We start from the raw sequence: 21,692 nt of genomic DNA on the forward strand, positions 1-21,692 counted from the left end.
CCAAAACAATATCCATTCAGAACCAAAATAAATTAAATTTACAGTATAAATAGAGTCCATTTCACCATGAAATAATAGTTATCTTATTTATCCCATTGTGTTGTTTTAGCATTGCTTCTTTGGGCTTTTTTCAATAGCTGTCTGTGTACCATTTGGAACAAAATTTAAATTTTTGTGTGATTTTGTGAATACTCAATAGAAAGAAACTTTCAATATAATTCTCTTAATACTAAATCATTACTTGATTCCTAAAAATCTTTTAATAATTAACAATTTTGTAGCACAGCCAATTAATCCCACATTTTATTAATAATATATTTTGCTATTATTGTTTGTGAACATTTAAATTTGGGTCAGCACTCAGCACATTGAGACTGCATTGTCATTTAGTAAAATTGTGGCTGATCTGATCACATCACGAACTCACACTAATCTTCCAACTCCTTGTTTATCAATAATCTATTCCTCAAAGACTTCTGGGCAGAATCTTATAGGGGCCTGAGTGATGTGGGCTATGATGTGATTTGTGGTAGAATCTCGCATTAAAGCCAGGGAGGCCTACCTCAACATCGGATACAACTTATCGTATCTTTTACATATTTGCCAAGTATTGAGGTAAAATTCTCACTAGACAGTAGTGAGTAACCAATTCAGGGGGATTACAGCTAATTAAATGTCTTATTAAGGCTGCAACTCACCTCATTAATATTTGGCCTTCTTACTAAACAAGCACATTGTACAAGCTAGATGTTGAGTGTTCTTGACATGGAAGTCAGAGCAAGTACCTAGTGACTTCTGTGCACCTCAGACTGTGAATAGCCTCTATTTTGCTCAGCACAAAACAGTATCTGAGGCTACAGCAAATGGGAAACAGCAACAGGCATGTCCACAGGCATTCTCATCTGACATTAGCCCCAAGCCCTCATGACGATTGTGGCACCCCCTCAATCCACTAGCAGGCTGCTTAGGAAGTATTGACTTTAGTTACAAAGTATCTGGATTAGAGGTGCTGGAAAGGCACAGCAGTTCAGGCAGCAACCGAGGAGCAGTAAAATCGATGTTTCGGCAAAAGCCCTTCATCAGGAATACCTGATGAAGGGCTTTTGCCCGAAACGTCGATTTTCCTGCTCCTCGGATGCTGCCTGAACTGTTGTGCTTTTCCAGCACCTCTAATCCAGAATCTGGTTTCCAGCATCTGCAGTCATTGTTTTTACCTTATTTAGTTACAAAGTACATTGGCAATTAGTATTCACAGACTGCTGTAAGAATACTTTGCGTGCACTGACCGGCATCCAGACCACACACTGGGCCAGGCTACATTCAGGGTTGCTCACTTGCTTTCGCAGTTCACACTCACCTGGATGCTCACACAATCCTTGCCTTGCTGCCGATGTCATGGTCATACCAACTTGCCTTGCTGGTCAGCAGTCTTCATTCAAGAATGTGTATGTTTTGCTGGACTGCAGTGTGCTACATTAATCCCACAGTTGCACCATGTACCACCAGCCTACACAGTAAACATAATGTGTACAGGTGGTTCTCATATAAAGCATGCTTCAGCAGCATGATTTGGCTATAATGTCGCTGAAGAATTAGCAAACGGTATTGTTGAGAATGCTTACCTCAGTTCACAATATCACAATTCTAACGGCGAATGTTTTGCATGCTTCATTCTGCAAATGAGCCAATTTCAGCAGCCATCAGAATATGTGAGAGGTACAGTACGATACATTGAGCAACTTCATCTCAAAAATTAAACTAATGAATGTTCAATATTCTCCCTCTAAGACAAGAATATTCTTGTATAATTCCTGTATACGCACTATATAATTCCTGCAGGACTGCATTACTCTTATACATACTATTTGTCTTTCTTTTGGATTTTGTTTAAAGATTGTAAAGGATGTGAACTGTCAGAGGAACTGCCATAAATCAAAGAGTACTGAGTTGCCCTTGCAAAGCAGGTTGACTTTAAAAAAGTGGAAAGTGAGGATATTGAGTCCCACTGTGAAGACCTCTCTGTAGCTGATGTACCACAGCTTGTCGTTGAGGGGGATGGTGAAGTTGGAGATGAAGTCGATGAAGTCCAGGATGAAGCACCAAGAATGTTTCCATTTTTCTTTTGTCTTCTATCCTGAGGGAAATTGAAAGACACTTGCAGCTGCTGGAGGACAATGATTACAATGCAGAATGTGGCAGGGTAGTAGTTTGTTCAATCAGGTATGATTTGACACCCTTTGAACAGCTTCTTCGTGACAGAAATAAAGGGGCAGAGCAACAGAAACAGGACGTCTTTTTTTAAACTAACTCTCAAGAAATAGTCAGAAGACAATCAACCACAGCCATCCACTTTTGATTTTTGAGCAATCATGAGTGATTTTTTTGCTGGTCTGCCCCTAGTCCCTCTCTTCCCTTTGGCCCCTTTATTTCTATGAAGTGAGGTTTCACTGGAACGCAACCATCTGTATGCAGCAAGCTATTATCTATGTCTTAAAATCACAACAAAACTGGTGTGGGAGGGGCCTCTGATTATGTTGGTTGCTTTCTCGATGCAGTAGGAAGTACAGGTGAAGTTAGTGGACAGAAGGCTGATTTGTGAAATGGACTGAGCTGTGTTCATGACTCTGTAATTCCTTTAATTCTTGGGAAAGTCAGCTGCCATATCACGCAGTGATGCATGCAGATGAGATGTTTTTTTATGGTGCATCAATAAAAAATTGTATGAGTCTTTATGGACATGCCAAATTTCCTTACCTCCTGAGAAAGTAGAGGCATTGCTGTGCTTTTTTGATCATCAATGTGGGTGGATTCTCAGTGATTGTCACTCCCAGGAGCTTGACGCTCTCCACTATTTCCATCTCAGCACCATTGATGCAGAAAGGGTCGTGCCCTCCACTCTGCTTCCTGATGTCAATGAGCAGCTCTTGGATCACTGAGAATCTGTCCTGCTGACATTGATGTAGAGATTGCTGTCTTTACATTGCTGTCTTAAGCCCTCTATCTCCTTCTTGCACTTCATCTCGTCATTGTTTGAGATCTGATCTACAGCAATGCTGTCATCAGCAAACTTAGAAACAGAGTTAGTGTGGAATTTGGCTACAGAGTTATGAATGTATAAGGAGTACAATAGGGGATTGAGTACGCAGCCTTGCAAGCATCAGTTTTGAAGATTATCATGGAGGAGGTGTTATTGCCTATCCATATCGACTGTGCTGGTCAAGAATTCAAGAATCCAGTTAGAGTGGGGAGAGCAGAGACCTAGGTCCCAGAGTTTGGTGATGAATTTGCTTGGAATTATGGGGTGAAGGCAGAGTTGTAGTCAATAAGTAGGAGCCTGACATAGGTACCCTTGTTGACCCAATGTTCCAGGGATGAGCATGGGCCCAGAGAGATGCTATGGAACTGTTGTGCAGGTTGTCAAATTGCAAGGGATCAATGCAATCAGGGATGCTGGAGTCAATCTGAGTTCGTGAACATTACGAAGAGCTTGATAATTATGGATGTCAGCACCACTGGGCGGTAGTCATTGAGACATGCTGTATGATTTTTCTTTGGCATTGAGATGCTTGCTTCCAGCTGATACACCCTCCTCCCTTGGTTCTGGGATCACACACTGCCATAAAACCTTGAGACTTGCCTCTCTTTGGCAATAATCTACTTGGGCCTCCTCTTACTCTACAGACATCGCCTACAACTGAGTTATAATGCTGTCACGAGTGATGGATTAGCCAGCAGCTCCTGAGGGTGTGATTTCCTCCTGAGTGAGTGATGACAGTCTCATAATGAGTCTATTTAACCTGCCTGTGGTGCATAATGGCAGAGTGGGATTTAAAGGATGGAAGCCAAATTTGAGATTTGGTTAGGGAGAAAGGTGGATGTGGGAAGGGTGAGTGGTACACATTTGTCCTCCACATCCCTCAAACCTCTGCCTGTGTTATATCTGTCTTCACATAGCTTCAGAGTGCAGCCTTATCATGCCAATGGTGATAGACCTAATATTATACTAACAGAATAGAATTTAAAATAATGACAAACAGTGAAAGACAATAACACTTGTTTGAACTCTAATCTCATTTTTTGCCTATTGGAGGTTTTACTTGCACTGAGTAGATAATAGCTAGTAATTTGGAAAATCACAATTAAAAATAAACAACATTTATTTCGGTTTTTCATTGAATTCACAATACAGGTAGTTTGTGTCAGTGTGACTTTTATGTAAGGCATTGCTTTGCAGCAACAATGATGTTGCGGCACAGCAACCATGTTCCTGTGAGGCAAAATTGATCAGGACTGTATTGCTGAACTGTAACAATAGTAATTGGCTGATTCATGTTCACATTACCAGCCTCTTATTGAATTTCAATGCATCTTCACACTAATCAAGTGCTCTGCCATTGTATTTTCTCATACTTCTTCCCTTATCTAAATAAGATTACCATAGTTAGATGTAATTTACCCTTATCAGCTGAGTGACAATTTGTTGTGCATTTTTGTAGCCAGATTAATTCATTTCAAATTCTACTATGTATATTGAACGTAATTTAGGATATTACAATGTGCAGTTTAATTAAAGTACACACACTGTGCCTAGGGGTATGAATTAAAGTTCTTCATTATATTAATAAATTTATTACTTTTAATGATCCTTTTATACAATGGTTAATGCGATTGCCATTAATCCTTTTACACCATTGATTTTTTTTGTGTGTTGGCTGTTGTAGATATATGATACAACTATTTCCAGTAATAAGCCATTAGGAGCTACAAACTGGGTTTTCATTAGTTTGTAATAATTCTTTATTGCGGGTTAGCAATATTAAGAATTTTTTTATCAAAGGTGCAGAAGCCAACCAATATTTTTGTTCGATGCCACGTCAGTGCTGAAGGTTTAAAATAGTGTTTTATAAAAATTGGTGTTCTTGAGAAAAACAAATAAAATATTAACGATGAGTAATTGCAGTAATGTACCAAGATATTGAGGTTGGGATGTAAAATAATTACTGAAATTTGGTCTGTAATTTTATCACCCAAATTATTTTCACCTCCTAAATATGTAAGAAATCGTTGACAGAATAGGAATCCTTTCCCCTTGTGGATTTGGTCGAAGATTTGATATGTTGACAGCTCCTGTCAATTGCAGAAGTGATGGTTCAGTGATCTGAGAGGAAGAATCATTTCTACTGTCCAGTACATTCTTGAATGTCACTGCGCATTTGTTAGGATATGCACGCTGCATTTTAAAACCCTTCTAAAGTTTACAGTATTTAGAATATTTAAGGTCATTTGAGATGAAGGATAGGTCTGAACATCCTAAAAGTTATAGTTGTTTGTTGATTGTGATTTACCAATCAGTAATTATTGTTTGTTTACCTTTCTCTATTGTTGCTGAGGAACAGGTCAATCCACTGACAAAATTTGTTAAACAAAAATATTTCTATTGACTGACGGTTTCTGGGGTTCCCATGTGAGCCTTAAAATGGGCAGACTGCTCTCCCACCTGATACAGATAGCTGCCTTTTTCCAATATTCAAAAGAGAGCCCGATGCTGATTCTAAATCCTCATGCAATTTTTAGGTAAAAGTCAAATTTCTCTTTAGGGAATATTCATGACCATTATCATAGAAACAGAGAAAAAAGAAGCATGAGTAGGCCTTTCAGTCTTTCAAAGCTGAAAATGTGTTGCTGGAAAAGCGCAGCAGGTCAGGCAGCATCCAAAGAACAGGAAATTCGACGTTTCGGGCATAAGCCCTTCATCAGGAATGAGGAAAGTGTGTCCCGCAGGCTAAGATAAAAGGTAGGGAGGAGGGACTTGGGGGAGGGGCGATGGAGATGTGATAGGTGGAAGGAGGTCAAGGTGAGGGTGATAGGCCGGAGTGGGGTGGGGCGGAGAGGTCAGGAAGAAGATTGCAGGTTAGGAAGGCGGTGCTGAGTTCGAGGGATTCGACTGAGACAAGGTGGGGGGAGGGGAAATGAGGAAACTGGAGAAATCTGAGTTCATCCCTTGTGGTTGGAGGGTTCCCAGGCGGAAGATGAGGCGCTCTTCCTCCAACCGTCATTGGTTGTCATTTATATAAATGACAAAAGTCAGTAGACCCTGCACCAATCCTTGCAACACATTTCTGGTCGCAGGCCTTCAGTCCGAAAAACATCCCTACACCAGCACCTTCTGTCTCGTACCTTTGCACCAGCTTGTATCCAAATGGCTAGTTCTTCCTGTATTCCATGTGACCTAACCTTACTACCTCCTTGTCACTTGTGAAAACTCCCCTGCCCACAATTTCCTATCTCCTCCTCTGTTCTAAGAATCCACCCTTATGTTTTAATTTTCCCTTTCACTATTACCATTTCATGAGCAAACCAGTCAATAAACCCCAAACCCAGATTTGAGTTTCCTGCTTTTCCCTCGACTCCACGTACTGGTATGGCCCCTGACCAAAACCCCCACACACCTAGGAACAATCATGTCCCATACTCTCATACTTAGAAGGTGGATCCCACCTATGAATGGTCAAACTTCAAAATGAACTCTCCACACAGGCCCAATGTTGTACCTGTAGTCCCTGAACTGGTTGCACTTGGCTATAGGATTGACCATGACCAAATCCCTCTTCTGCAAAGACACAGATTCCCGGATTCTGGTAAACCTAAGATCCTGAATTGTAATCAGATCAGCCCCTTGCCATAACCTTTGACTGACTGCAGTCACCCATGACATCACGAAGATCTTATCCCCTTTAACTTTCAGATATGGTCATTTAGTGGGAGCACATGCCATGTAATCTGCTAGGTATGCTGTTGGCATCATATGGTGCAATGCAATAACATGTCCACTCCTTGAATGTACCTTGCAGATTTTTAGATGTTCTAAAGTTTACACATTCAAATGAAGAGTGAATATTTTGGTATATCATACTTCAAACAGCATCTCCCTCAATCTCAGCAAAACAATGGAGCTGGTCATTGACTTCAGGAAGCAAGGTGGAGGGTACAATAATGCCTACATCAGTGGTGCTAAGGTGGAAATGATCGAAAGCACCAAGTTCCCAGGGGCATGATCACCAACAATCTGTCCTGGTTCACCCACATTGATGCGAGGCCAAGAAAGCACAACATTGCCTCTACTTCCTCAGGAGACTAAGGACATTTGGCATGTCTGTAAAAACTTACATCAATTTTCAGCGATGCACCATTGAAAGTATTCTATCTGGATACATCATGGCTTAGTATGGCAACTGTTCTCTCCAGAACCATAAGAAACTACAGAGTTTCAGCCCAGTCCATCACGCAAACCAACTTTCTACCCATTGACTCCATCTACAGTTCTCACTGCCTCAGAAAGGTAGCCAACATAATCAAAGACCCCTCCCACTCCAGTTATAATCTCTTCCAACCTCTTCTGTATGGCAGAAGGTACAAATGCTTAAACAGGCATACCAACAGATTCCAGACCAACTTCATTCTCGCTCTCATTAGACTTCTGAATGAATCTCTCTAATTTTAAATTTAATGTTAATCGCGCTCTTTGTGCACCATCTCTACAGCTGTAATTTTATACTCCTCGCTCTGTTCTACCACTCTATTATCTTTGTATTGTATGATCTGCCTGTACTAAAGCAAATCAAATCAAAGACTTTCTGCAGTTTCTACCGATTACTATAAAGCTTTTAAGCTTCATTTGAATAATATCATGCTTCACTTAACACATCAATGTTTCCCAGGATTTCTTTCCTAAACCAGACAGATAACTGTATAATTTTGAGGTACAAAGCTGTTGGTAGAAAAATTTCTGAATTTATCAAGGGAAATCAGGTTCAGCAATATACAAAAGTCTACTCTCTAAACCTACAGAAAAAGGCCATACAAGTATTGGCCCTTTACGACTCTGTCTTGTTTCAAGCTGTCAGTGGGGACACAGCTGACACAAACCAGGCTTCCATGTTGTGCACTGTGTCTTAAGTGGCTGCCACTTCACAAAAAGTCACAAGGATAAGAGTATTAATTCAGACAAGTATTCTGTCAAATGGAAAGATTGCCAAATGCCTTTAAGATATCAAAACAGTATTCAGTCACTGAATAAAAAAATGCAGGAATGAACAACTAAGTTGCAACTTACAAAGATTTTTCAATTTTGAAATCAAGATTGTAATAGAGTCCATTCTCAGTTAACAAAAAACAGAAAATGCTAGAGGAACTCAGCAAGTCTGGCAGCATCTGTGAAGAACAGACAGTGTTAATGCTGGAGGAACACAGCAGATCTGGCAGCATCTGTGAAGAACAGACAGTGTTAATGATTCCATGCTTGCTGAATTTCACCAGCAATTTCAGTTTTTGTTACAGGTTTCCAGCATCTGCAGTTCTTTGTTCTACTTTCAGCTGCTATTGCCTGTCTCCTTTTCAAAAATGTATAAGTGATAAAGAATTTTTTCAGATTTGGCCAATGTAAAAATGTGTACAGGTTATGTTCCATATTAATATTGATCCAAACACCTATGGAATGGTGCAAACAATTCAATTATATTTGCATTTCAGGAAAGACTTATTTAAAAATAATTAGAACTAACACATCAGTTTGTGGCCATGGAAGGTGCTAAAGAATTCTATGGATGCAGGCTCAATTCATGGGTCTGATCATTTCCAGTAGAAAGAACAGTAAATCTTGCAAATGACTCATACTGGTTCAACTCAGACTGTATATGTCAAAATGGACAACCAATTTCACCAGTGCATTAATTTGAATATATTACTGTTTCTACTACCTGGGTTGCTGAGTAATGTTTGGAAGAAGTTCCAAACGAGGAAAAGCCTGACTCTGGGGGAAGCTGTGGTACTGATTTGAGTGAATTTCAAGTTTTGCTGCATGCTCACCACCAGGCCATTGTGAAGGGACAGCATTTGCCATTATCTATCCAGTGAGAATGTAAAGAGAAGAAGAATGAGGAAGCGGAGGAAGAGTTGCATAGAGATGATCATCCATTCTATGTTGGAAAGGATGTATTTTAAGCCCTGGTCAAAGATCTGTACAATTGTAGTTTTGGGGACTCTTCCATGTTTCTTGATAAGTAAGTGCAGGCATTCTGGTTGCTTCTGTACATATACACCATCAACCATCTTCTGCCAGCCTCCCCTGTCCCTCTGTAGCAGGAGTAACGTGCAGCCTCTTAAAGTGATCTGGCACCTGGGCTATGCTCCTTATCCTGGCTCCCATGCACTTTTTTTTCTTTTTACTTATCCACCTCTGTGAGCCTGTTTTCTATTGGGAATGAATTAAAAATAACAAAATAATGCCATCATAAGGACATGCCACTTGAAGGTAAACTCACTCACCTTAATAATTGATGACAGATTGCTCAGCTTCTTTCTGCTCTGCAGTGATGCTCTGAGAGCAGCATCCTGACATTGACCATTTTGTTACTTAAACTCACTTACTTCCTCTGTACCAGTTTGGAGGGCTCCTGCCACACTGCATATGAAGGATATTTCTCATTTTCTCCATGTCTTACAGAAAGACCTCCACTTTATTGTCTAAATACATTGATGCATGTTCATCCATTACTCAGTGTCAGGATCCAGTAAAGACTTCTTTTTCAGAAAGGCTGTACCAATTCTTGCAGCCACAATGCATTTCCCCTCAGAGATGCAGGCTGCCTTCAAGCATTAGTCACTTGCAATATCAGGTCTGCAGTGAATGAACTAAGTCAGAAGCACTGGCCAAGTACATTAATTATCTGAAACATTAAGCAAAATCAATAGGCACTGGTACTTTGTACTTTGATCTTCATCGCCATTTTCAATAATTATCAAATTTCTCCACCTTATGTTGAAGGTTTAGCAAACGTTATTGTTAAAATTCGCACAGTTGTTTTCAGACCTCTTGTTAGCCTCCCCTCCCTATTTCTATCATGTCCCTTTGAAATCTCTGCACTGCTCTAATCTTAGTCTTTGTCATATTTTGTTCAATATTTTCTCAATTTTTTTGTCAGTACTCACACTGGAAAATGATAATGTTGTCAAGGAGAATATTGAGATACAGGCTATCAGACTAGATGGGATTGAGGTTCATAAGGAGGAGATGTTTGCAATTCTGGAAAATGTGAGAAAAGATAAGTCCCCTGGACTGGATGGGATTTATCCTAGGATTTTCTGGGAAGCTAGGGAGGAGATTGTAGAACCTTTGTTTAGGGTCTTTATTTCATCATTGTCTACAGGAATAGGACCAGAAGACTGGAGAATAGCAAATGTTGTCCCCTTGTTCAAGAAGGGAAGTAGGGACAACCCTGGAAATTATAGACCAGTGAGCCCTACTTTTGTTGTGAGTAAAGTGTTGGAAATAATTATAAGAGATAGGATTTATAATCATTTAGGAAGGAATAATTTGATTAGGGATAGACAACACAGTCTTGTGAAGAGAAGGTCGTGCCTCACAAACCTTACTGAGTTCTTTGAGAAGGTGACCAAAGAAGTGAATGAGGGTAAAGTGATTGATGTAGTGTATATCGATTTCAGTGAAGCATTTGATAAGGTTCCCCATAGCAGGCTATTGCAGAAAATACGGAGGCATGGGATTCAGGGTGATTTAGTGGTTTGGATCAGAAACTGGCTAGCTGAAAGAAGACAGAGGGTGGTGGTTGATGGGAAATGTTCACACTGGAGTTCAATTACTTGTGGTGTACCGCAATGATGTGTTTTGGGGCCATTGCTGTTTGTCATTTTTATAAATGACCTGGATGGGGGTGTAGAAGATGAATTAGTAAATTTGCAGATGACAGTAAGTTTGGTGGAGTTGTAGACAGTGCTGAAGAATGTTGTAGGTTACAGAGGGACATAAAAAGCTGCAGAGCTGGTCTGAACAGTGGCAAATGGAATTTAATGTGGAAAAGTGTGAGGTGATTCACTTTGGAAGGAGTACCAGGAATACAGAGTACTGGGCAAATGGTAAGATTCTTGGTGGTATGGATGAGCTGATAGTTCTCATTATCCATGTACATTAATCCCTGAAAGTTGCCACCAAGCTGATAGGGTTGTTAAGAAGGCATATGGTATGCTAGCTTTTATTGGTAGGGGTATTGAGTTTCAGAGCCATGAAGTCATGTTGCAGCTGTGCAAAATGCTGGTGTGGCTGCACTTGGAGTATTGCGTACAGTTTTGGTTGCTGCATTATAGGAAGGATGTGAAAGCATTACAGGAAGCATTGGAAAGGGTGCAGAGGAGATTTACCAAGACGTTGCCTGGTATGGAGAGAAGGTCTTATGAGGAAATGCTGGGGGACTTGATGCTGTTTTCATTAGAAAGAAGAAGATTAGGAGGTGACTTACTAGATATACAATATACTCAGAGGGTTAGATAGAGTGGACAGTGGGAGCCTTTTTCCTTGAATGATGATAATTAGCATGAGGGAACGTAGCTTTGAATCGAGGGGTGACAGATATAGGACAGATGTCAGAGGCAGGCTCTTTACTCAGAGAGTAGTAAGGGTGTGGTGCGCCGTGCTTGCAACAGTAGTAGACTCGCCAACTTTAAGGGCATTTAAATGGTCAATAGACAAGCATATGGATCATGATAGAATAGTATAGGTTAGATGGGCTTCAGATTGGTTTCACAGGTCAGCACAACATCGAGAGCCAAAGGGCTTGTACTGCGCTGTAATGTTCTATGTTCTGCATATTCCAAGTTTAACTGATCCATCATATCTTCAGCTGCCTAAAATTATAATCTGGAATTTCTTCCTTGAAACTCTTTGCCCTTTTCCATCCTTCATGATTCTCATAAACAAAACCAAGATTTTTGAAACAATATTCATTACCTTACACAGTGGCATATTTAATTCAATTCTGAAGCACTTTGGGACATTTTACTAAATTACTGGAGCTATGTAAATCTAAGTTGTTGTTAAAATAGTTGTTTATAAATACATATTGTATTGGCCTTGTTTCAGGAGGATGCCATTGCTACCAAAACCAATATGTTGATTATGTTTCTGTGCTGTGTAAGTGCATAAGCTTACTGATTCTTTTTATCCAAATTTTGTGGAAAAAAACAGGTGCAATAAAACTAACTGCACCCTGAAGGTGCTTACATGAAATGCAGCAAAAATAGCCGACCAGTTTTAAAGCACTTTCCGTTTCACATACAGCAGGTTAAAGTTATTATTTGGGAGTGGCTCTCAATTGTTGATGTTTTTAATACTTGCCCAAGGAATTGAACCAATTCCTTCTTAATTTGCCCTTATTCTTGCTCACACCACTGGTCAATGCCTTGGGATGTTTTCCCACATTAAAGATGCTGAATAAATGCAAGTCATCGTGACTGTTTTCATTTATTTGGTGAAATGTTTGAACGAGTCAGCAGAATTAAATTAAGTGGCTGTTTGAGATAATTGTATATTTTGTTTGCAGTCTTTTTGAGGTGTGACACTTTGACGTGTGAGAACTTCATGTGATTTGATGCACAGTAACACATTCCTCTGAGACATCAACGATAAAGTTTGTGGAAACGGAGCAGCAAAAACTATGGGACATGAAAATATTTATTTTGCAATAGCTGCCTTACATCCACAAAGTTAAAGGAAATTCAAATGGGAGGGGAATGTCCTGGCAGTCTATAAATATTTAGACCACTGTAAAATTGACCAATTTAAATGAGCATTTCAAGACAAACTTGTTTTCTGAAGACAAGCCAGATGTGATGGCAAGGAAACCTGATATTTGAATTTGTTTCTCAAGCATACCGGAAATGTTGATACTAACGATGTTTTAATTACTTTGGTAACCACAGGGGACTGAACATAACGAGTTTTATTCTCTCCTCAGGAATTACAAGCAGGGTGTATTGGGTCCCACATCACGACAGAGATCAAACATCCTTTCAAAGCATTAGATCTTTTTACAAATAAACAGTATGCTGCACAGCATTCCAGTTGGGTGAGACTTGAGAGCTATGTTTTTATTTTTGAATTACCATAAAGGAAAGAGAAATTGAAATAATAACTTGCATTTTTCGGGTTATTTCATGATGGCAGGATATTCCCAAGCACTCTAAGCCATTGAAATGCATCTGCTTATTGCAAGAAACAATATGGAGTTAACAACAAGGAAAGAATACACCAATATTGTTTGATTGAGAGCTTGTTATCTTACCTAAAGTGCACATCTTTTCATTAATTCTACTGTACACATATATAAGAAGAAAGATTAAAATAAAAAAGCATTATTTCTTCTTGGAAAGAAAATATTGCAAGGCCCCCACAAAAATATATTCCAACTCTATATAGAATTTAGTGAGACTTTGTTTAGATACTGATGAGTATGTTGTAAATGTATTATTTAATTTGGTTGGTCAGTCAGTTAGTAAAGGACTGAAGGACTCATGTATGCCATAGACTGGAGCTGTAAGAAAGTTTAAAAGAAAATTCCAAGTTATTTCATAGCAGGTTTGAAGAAAATGTGTTTAATATTATTTATATTAGATTAAAAAGAGTAATAGACTGTACAGAGATTTTCATGCATGGCTGTTCTAGATTAGTTAAGAAGAAGCTGTTTCCATGAGCAACAAGGGTTCTCAATAACCTGAAAACACAGGCATTAAAAAAATTGGCAAACAAACCAAATGGAACTTGGGAGAGTTTATTCTGCACATTTGAGTTAATTATTACCCAGAACCTACTGCCTGGATGGTGGTACTAGAAGATTCAACTGTAGCTTTCAGAAGGATTAAATATATATTTGAAAAGGAAAAAAGAAAATTCAACTATGGAGATTGAGCAGGGAATTGGGATGAATTTGGTAACTATTAAATAGAGTAGGACAATGACCTCTTTCTATGTTGCAAAATTCTGTTGGAGAAATTTTAACCGCGGTTAGAGATTAGATTTGGGTGCAGATGGGGAAATTATGGTTGAAAAATGCAATTTCATGGGAAGCCAACTCTAACCTAACAGCTAAAGTAAAACAAAGAACAATGGATGATGGAGATCTGAAACAAAAACAGAAATTGCTGAAGAAAGTCAGCATGTCTGACAGCATCTGTGGGGAGAAAGCAGAATTTAAATTTTGAGTTTGTTGACTCTTCACCTTCTCTGATTTCTCCCCACAGATGTTGCCAGACCTGCTAAGTTTCTGTAGCAATTTGTATTCTTTGGTTGTTTATAATCTGACAACTTCTGCTTTTTGCGATTTGTGTAAATCATGATATAACTGTTCACATGACTCTGACATCATTGAGAGAGAATGAGCATGTGAAGAGAGAGGTCTTAGATACTACATTAGAGAGCTATATTTAATATCATATGTACAGATATGAGTTTTAAAATGCTTAAGGGATTGAAGAGCCCTATTCTGTGATGTGCAACCATGTTCAGGAACAGTGCGTGCACAGAAACCCAGAGATTTTCCAGATCAGTTTTTTGTTGTTCAATATTGAGTTAAAGTAGGGTGGCAGCAAGGAAAAACTTCCAAAGCCAGGAACTGGTGAAAACAAGTTCAGGGGACACAGGTGAAAAGGAGAAGACTTCAAAGTAGTGAAAAGAACTCTGAAGACTTCATTTGGGTGAGAATCAAAAAAACTTTGGAAAACATCAAAGCCTAGTCATGAACCAGCAATATTCTGGAGAGGAGAAACACAGGATCAATAGATGTCAGCAGGAAGAATGAAAAATCCACTCACCCAGAACAGTCAGGTGCACAAGTTAATATTGAGTTGAGATTTAGCCATTATCTCAATCATTTCATCAGCTAGAAGGTCGACAGTGAGACCAGATATATGATCTCTGGAAGTGACTATTTCAGCACCGCAGAACAGCTTCAGATTTACATGTGATAGACCAGAGCTACGAGTTCTGAAGAAGATTCACACAGTTAAACATTAACTCTGTTTCTCTCTCCACATATGCTGTCAAACCTGCTGAGTTTCTTGAACATTCTCTGTGTTTGTTTCCAAATTTGAGTTCTGCCTAAGAAGCAACAACAGATTGCTCCCTTGCTCTGTCTTTACAACTCATCTTAGAGAGTGTGTGTGAGCTGGAGACTCACTGAAAGTCATCTCTATTACTCAGGGAGGATTCCGCGAGAGTATTTTCTTGCGTTCCATCAAACCATCTCAAGCAAAGGGAATTCATCCAAAAGCAACTGTTCTGGAAATATACTCCAGTGTCAGCAAAATATGTGTCAGAATAGCTTTGGAATCAGAATATCATTCAGGCTGATCCATGGCTCACCCTTTTCTTTCATCAGTTAACTGTTACTTGGCCAAAATACTTTCAAGTTACTTTTGTAAACTCCAATCTGCTGTCAATAATCTTTTTATCTTTGTTTGAGCAAATTTGTTTTAGATGATATCCCAATAATTTGTTTGTGTCTCAGGAAATCTGACTGACTTGCTGTTAATTTTGAACATGACACAATCTAAGACCCAAAGGCATTCATCCCACCAATCTAGCTAAATTTAAAATTTATTGTGACTGGAAATGAATGGATTATTTAGGATATATCGGGACATACTGACATCCCTAACTCCAGTGCCATTGTTTATAAAACTGTTGTGCACCCAGTCATGTGTTGGCAGTCCAGAGCTGCCCTGCACTTTTGCAGACATATATCCTGAGCATGGCTGTGAAGGAAAAAATAGTGTAGTCAGGGACCTGAAGATCCTGGTGGATAAGATGGTACAGATGGTTGTCCCAGTGGGTTGCCAGGGGAAGCTACACCACTCAATCTTGCCAGCCTCACCCAAGGTTTCCACCTGAAGCAGTGTTGTCTCAATAATCTGGAGAAACAGCCAACAGAGCAGCAAGACCACCATTCTTACAGGGTGTTACCATCTGTTTTCTGCTACCTCACACACAGATGAATGCTGTTACTGCACACACCCAGCACCAAGGTTTATGCTCTACAACTCTTACAAACTTATGCAATATTCTGCCACCCAAAACCCCTCCAAATCACTAACCCGGCATTTATTGCCTTTCCCCATCACCATCCCCCCGACATGCATTCACACTAACAGCTGTGCTACTACACACTTGCACCTCACTCAATCCCATCATTTCTCGCATTCCTGGGGAAAACTGGCCAAAACAATGCTGGAATAGCCAGGTCGTGTATTGGGATGTGATTCCCTCACGTCCTATAAATCCAGACATTTATCAGCAAAGATCAGGGTCACTCCTGTGGGGATGCCTGCGGGGATTCCAGAAACCATTCATCGTTGTGGTAATCTCCCAGAACTGTGCATTTAATGTTAACATGCCACAAATTCTACCCATTGTTTGTGACATTCTCATTTTATTTGCCAACTACAGCTACTAGTGGTAGGTCCATGGTGGCTGTGGTAAAGATGGCCACCCTCTAAGATATGCCCTCCACCACCCCAAAGGAAGGCAGCATTGTTGTGTCACAGGAAGCACTGACAACACTTGGTCTGCGTCAAGACTGTGTTGTTAGAAAGGCACAGCGGGCCAGGCAGCATCTGAGGAGCAGGAAAATCAACATTTCGGGCAAAGGCCCTTCACCAGGATTGAGGCTGGGAGTCTTGGGGGTGGAGAGATAAATGAGAGGGATGTGGGGCTGGGGGGAAGGTAGCTGAGAGTGCAATAGGTGGATGGAGGTTGGGGTAAAGGTGATAGGTCAAAGTGGAGGGTGGGGCAGATGGGTGTGAAGGAAGATGAACAGATGGGACAGATCATGAGGGCGGTGCTGAGCTGGAAGGTTGGAACTGGAGTAAAGTGGGGGGGGGAGGAAATGAGGAAACTGGTGAAATCCACATTGATCCCATTTGGTTGGAGGGTCCCAAGGCAGAAGATGAGGTGGTCTTCCTCCAAGCATCAGGTGGTAAGGGAGTGGTGATGGAGGAGGCCTAGAACCTGCATGTCCTCGGCAGAATGGAAGGGGGAGTTAGCCACGGAATGGTGGGGTTGATTGGTGTGGGTGTGCTGGAGATGTTCTCTGAAGCACTCTGCGAGGTCTACAATCACCAGTTCAGAAACTGATACCTCAGTAGATATGTTTTCTCCATTAAATATGGGACTACCTACTGATCAGCACTTCCCTGCAATGTCTCCACAGCTGGAAGAAATTACCAAAGTGCAGGCTACTCAGAGACCATGTATCTGCTCCATTCCAGATAGGAGAGGACCTCATGGTGTTCATTGACTTGTCCAGGCAGATACAGGAGCAGCAGGCAGGTTTGTCAGAGTTACTAGGCAATGTGGCACTTAAGTTGCAGGACCACAGCAATAGTGTGGGGACTCAGCTGCCTTAGGCATGAGATTGTCCTGCTACCTCCAGGGACAGCTGCCATAGAGAATCAGGTCCAGCAGTCTGCTGGGTATGAGAGCAGACCTGCACTCCATCACTCCCTCCATTGATCAGCCATAACAGTAAAACAACAGAGAGACAAGGGGCTCTGAGCTCACTCCAGATTCCCCTTCCTCTCAAGGAGACAAGATGACATCAGTGGGCATCCAGCTGGAGGAAGAACTACATACAGCCCCCACCACCTCCACCTCCAAACATTTCCTTTCAGAACACTCTCCAACCTACTCACTACATTCAACCGATGGGAGGTCATGTTGAGAAGGCATTCAGCTTGTTTGGACCTTCTGGACAAAAAAAAAACACTCCTGGAATCGCTAGTGTGACAAGGCTGCTTTTTTAACAAGGTTAGGGCTGAAAATGTGTTGCTGGAAAAGCGCAGCAGGTCAGGTAGCATCCAAGGAACAGGAGATTTGACATTTCGGGCATAAGCCCTTCTTCAGGAATGAGGAAAGTGTGTCCAGCAGGCTAAGATAAAAGGAGGGGCTTGGGGGAAGGGCGTTGGAGATGTGATAGGTGGGAGGAGGTCAAGGTGAGGGTGATAGGCTGGAGTGGGGTGGGGGCGGAGAGGTCAGGAAGAAGATTGCAGGTTAGGAAGACGGTGTTGAGTTTGAGGGATTTGGCTGAGACAAGGTGGGGGGAGGGGAAATGAGGAAACTGGAGAAATCTGAGTTCATCCCTTGTGGTTGGAGGCTTCCTAGGCGGAAGATGAGGCGCTCTCCCTCCAACCGTTGAGTTGTTATGGTCTGGCGATGGAGGAGTCCAAGGACCTGCATGTCCTTGGTGGAGTGGGAGGGGGAGTTGAAGTGTTGAGCCACGGGGTGGTTGGGAGGGTTGGTCCGGGTGTCCCAGAGGTGTTCTCTGAAACGTTCCGCAAGTAGGCGGCCTGTCTCCCAAATATAGAGGAGGCCACATCGGGTGCAGTGGATACAATAGATGATGTGTGTGGAGGTGCAGGTGAATTTGTGGTGGATATGGAAGGATCCCTTGGGTATCCGCTGCACCCGATGTGGCCTCCTCTATATTGGGGAGACAGGCCGCCTACTTGCGGAACGTTTCAGAGAACACCTCTGGGACACCCGGACCAACCATCCCAACCACCCCGTGGCTCAACACTTCAACTTCCCCTCCCACTCCTCCAAGGACATGCAGGTCCTTGGACTCCTCCATCGCCAGACCATAACAACTTGACGGTTGGAGGGAGAGCGCCTCATCGTCCGCCTAGGAACCCTCCAACCACAAGGGATGAACTCAGATTTCTCCAGTTTCCTCATTTCCCCTCCCCCCACCTTGTCTCAGCCAAATCCCTCGAACTCAGCACCGCCTTCCTAACCTGCAATCTTCTTCCTGACCTCTCCGCCCCCACCCCACTCCGGCCTATCACCCTTGACTTCCTTCCACCTATCACATCTCCAATGCCCCTCCCCCAAGTCCCTCCTCCCTCCCTTTTATCTTAGCCTGCTGGACATACTTTCCTCATTCATGAAGAAGGGCTTATGCCCGAAACGTCGAATCTTCTGTCCCTTGGATGCTGCCTGAACTGCTGCGCTTTTCCAGCAACACATTTTCAGCTCCAATCTCCAGCATCTGCAGTCCTCACTTTCTCCTCGAAGTCTTTAACAAGGTTAAGCAGTCCTTGGTTTTTATTTTCAGAGAGGTCTTAAATGACACAAACTCTGAAAAGTCTGGTGTGTAGGATTTTAGGGCCAATTTGATAATAGCTAACAGACATTGCCTCAGCAAAAAGGTTTTCAAGTTTAAAAAAGAAATCACATGTACATTGAAAGCGGGGGTGACCCGTTCTCCCAGCTCAGGTTTTCTCTCGTTTGGTGATTTTTATCAGTGTGTGAGAAAAGGCTGCTGGACGCACAGAAGCAGGTCCAGACTGGTGCTCTCTCTCTCTCTCTCTGACTTCTACCCTGTAAGAATTTGTGTTTGACTTTAGCTTTTATGTAAGGGCTTCCTCATGGGGATTGTTACAAGTATTTTGAACAGAATCAATAAGTTGGGATGATCTGTTGGGTTTTTGCAAAGGTTAAGTTATTCGGTATTCTGTTTTCTGATGTTTGTGTTTCATTCAGTAAGCTTGTAAATAAATCCTGTTTTCTTTGAAACTAAGTGGTTTGACCAGCTGATTCTCTCCTGGAATATATCCACTCTATATCTGCTTAAGACAACCAGCAAAGTGAGGGTCTGGGCCACCTTCTTGAAATGTTTTGAAGGGGGGGGTGTCTGGCCTGGTCCGTAACAATAGACCAAACTTTCAATGCCAATAGAAGCATTTAGTGATGGGGAAAGAGAGGAAAAGACCTTCTCAGGGGATATAACTGACACAGGTGACTCAATACCGTAAATATATTATTGTATTTGAAAATATATGTTCCCCTTTCATCATTGTCTGTGTATTCAATTCTCTGTCTTGCCATAATTGCAACATTAAAAGTACAGAGCCTAAGAACCCTCTGTGCTACACAATGTCCCAGGGTCCGTGTGTGAAGCAAGCAACTCAATATACAAGCATTGGACAAATGGGAGGTTGTGACTACATTGGTAACTAAGCTATATCTTTCCAGGTGGACTAACGTTCCTTTTGTATCATATATATCAGTGGGATTCAGTTGTTATCTTGCATGACATGTCAGGAATGCCTGAGGAGAGGAATTAGAATACACACATTAATCCCAATGATGCTCAAAGATAGTTGCCAGTGCACCCCAAAATTGCAGTAATGGGCGGCACCGTGGCTCATTGGTTCGCACTGCTGCCTCACAGCGCCAGGGTCCCAGGTTCAATCCCAGCCTTGGGCGACTGTCTATGTGGAGTTTGCACATTCTCCCCGTGTCTGCGTGGGTTTTCTTCAGGTATTCTGGTTTCCTCCCACATTCCTAAGATGTGCAGGTCAGGTTAATTGGCTATGCTAAATTGTACATAGTTGCTAGGTGTATTCATCAGAAGGGGGTGAGTTACAGTTCGGAGGGTTGTTGGGCTGAAGGGCCTGTTTCTACACTGTAGGGAATCTAATCTAATCTAATCTAACTGTAAGTGGATTAGAGATATGCTCAGATGGTTTGTAAGGCTGGCACATGTCAGATGCCAACATACATGGATGTGGGGTGTGCCTGGTTGCCAGTCGTGGAGTGTGCCCTGAGACATTGGTGCTGTGTGTCCAAGATGGAGGCCTGGAGGAGCAAGCATTCACTGGAGTTACCGGGTACCCTGTCCAACTTTCATGTTGGGAGTTCTTGACATTGAGTTTCTCCATTGGGTGATAGGCTAGGAAACTGCTTGTGAGGCTAAGTATTGAGAAATCATTACTGTAAATAGTCCTGTTTCCAATCACTAGTGAGAATCTCATCACAACTTTTGGAATTTAGTTGGAAAATGCAACTTCTTTCTCCTAATATTGAGAAAAGCCTTACTTATTGCACGATTCTCCCAAATTTCTCACCATAGCCAGTGTCGTTCAGAGTGGGCAAATTCCACCTAAAGGTATGAAGAATTTTCAAAGAAAAGCCACATAGCCCAGTGTTTGAGGGCATAAGATGATTGTAGTTTTGAACTGACAGAGCAGGTGACCAGTCAGAAGAGGAACAGCACAATGTTTTCTCTCTCTCTCTCTCTCTCTCTCTCTCTCTCTCGCTCTCTCTCTCTTTCTCTTTGTAGACCTCTCAGCAAAATGTGCTATCAAGAATCATCTTGACCACTTGGGGGAGTTTCCGAAAAGGATTTTCTTGGAAATCTATCCCATGATCCAAAGCCAAGTGATTTCAGCCAACACTGACTACTCCAGAATGATACCTCATTGCCAGCAGTTCTTGTGCAGAGGACAACTCCAAAACATTGGGACATTCTGTGATGTTACTTGGCCAAATGACTTTAAAGTTAACAGTGTACAGAGTTTACAGCTTATAATTTTTTTCTCAGATGTTGTGTTTTAATTTATTTTGACAGAATATATGTGTATAGATGTATAAGTCAACCTGTTTATTAATAATCTTTGCATTTTTGTTTGGAGAAGTTTGTTTTTGATTATAAATAGTTAGATAAAGAAACCTGGCAAAAATGTCGAAATATTGAATCTAATCGTGAACCTGACACTGTCTAAGATCTATATAATGAGCCAAATATGCAGATGGGTTAAATTTGAAATTTGTTGTGACATGTGGAGTGGTTGTACTAGAAAAATAAACAGTGCACCCATCCAACCTTGGTTGTACTTGTAGACTAAGGAAGCGAAGTGCCGCATTGTTAACCAGAAAGATACATATTCATCTAGGTCTCTTAGAAAGAGCACATACAGTACTTCAGGATAAAATTAAGAGTGAATTGTGGAACGAATTTCCAAAGCTATTAAAAGATATAAGCGGTTTGAATATGGAATGTCACATT

This window comes from Hemiscyllium ocellatum, chromosome 2 (genome assembly GCF_020745735.1).
Source record: "Hemiscyllium ocellatum isolate sHemOce1 chromosome 2, sHemOce1.pat.X.cur, whole genome shotgun sequence".
Lineage (NCBI taxonomy): Eukaryota > Metazoa > Chordata > Chondrichthyes > Orectolobiformes > Hemiscylliidae > Hemiscyllium > Hemiscyllium ocellatum.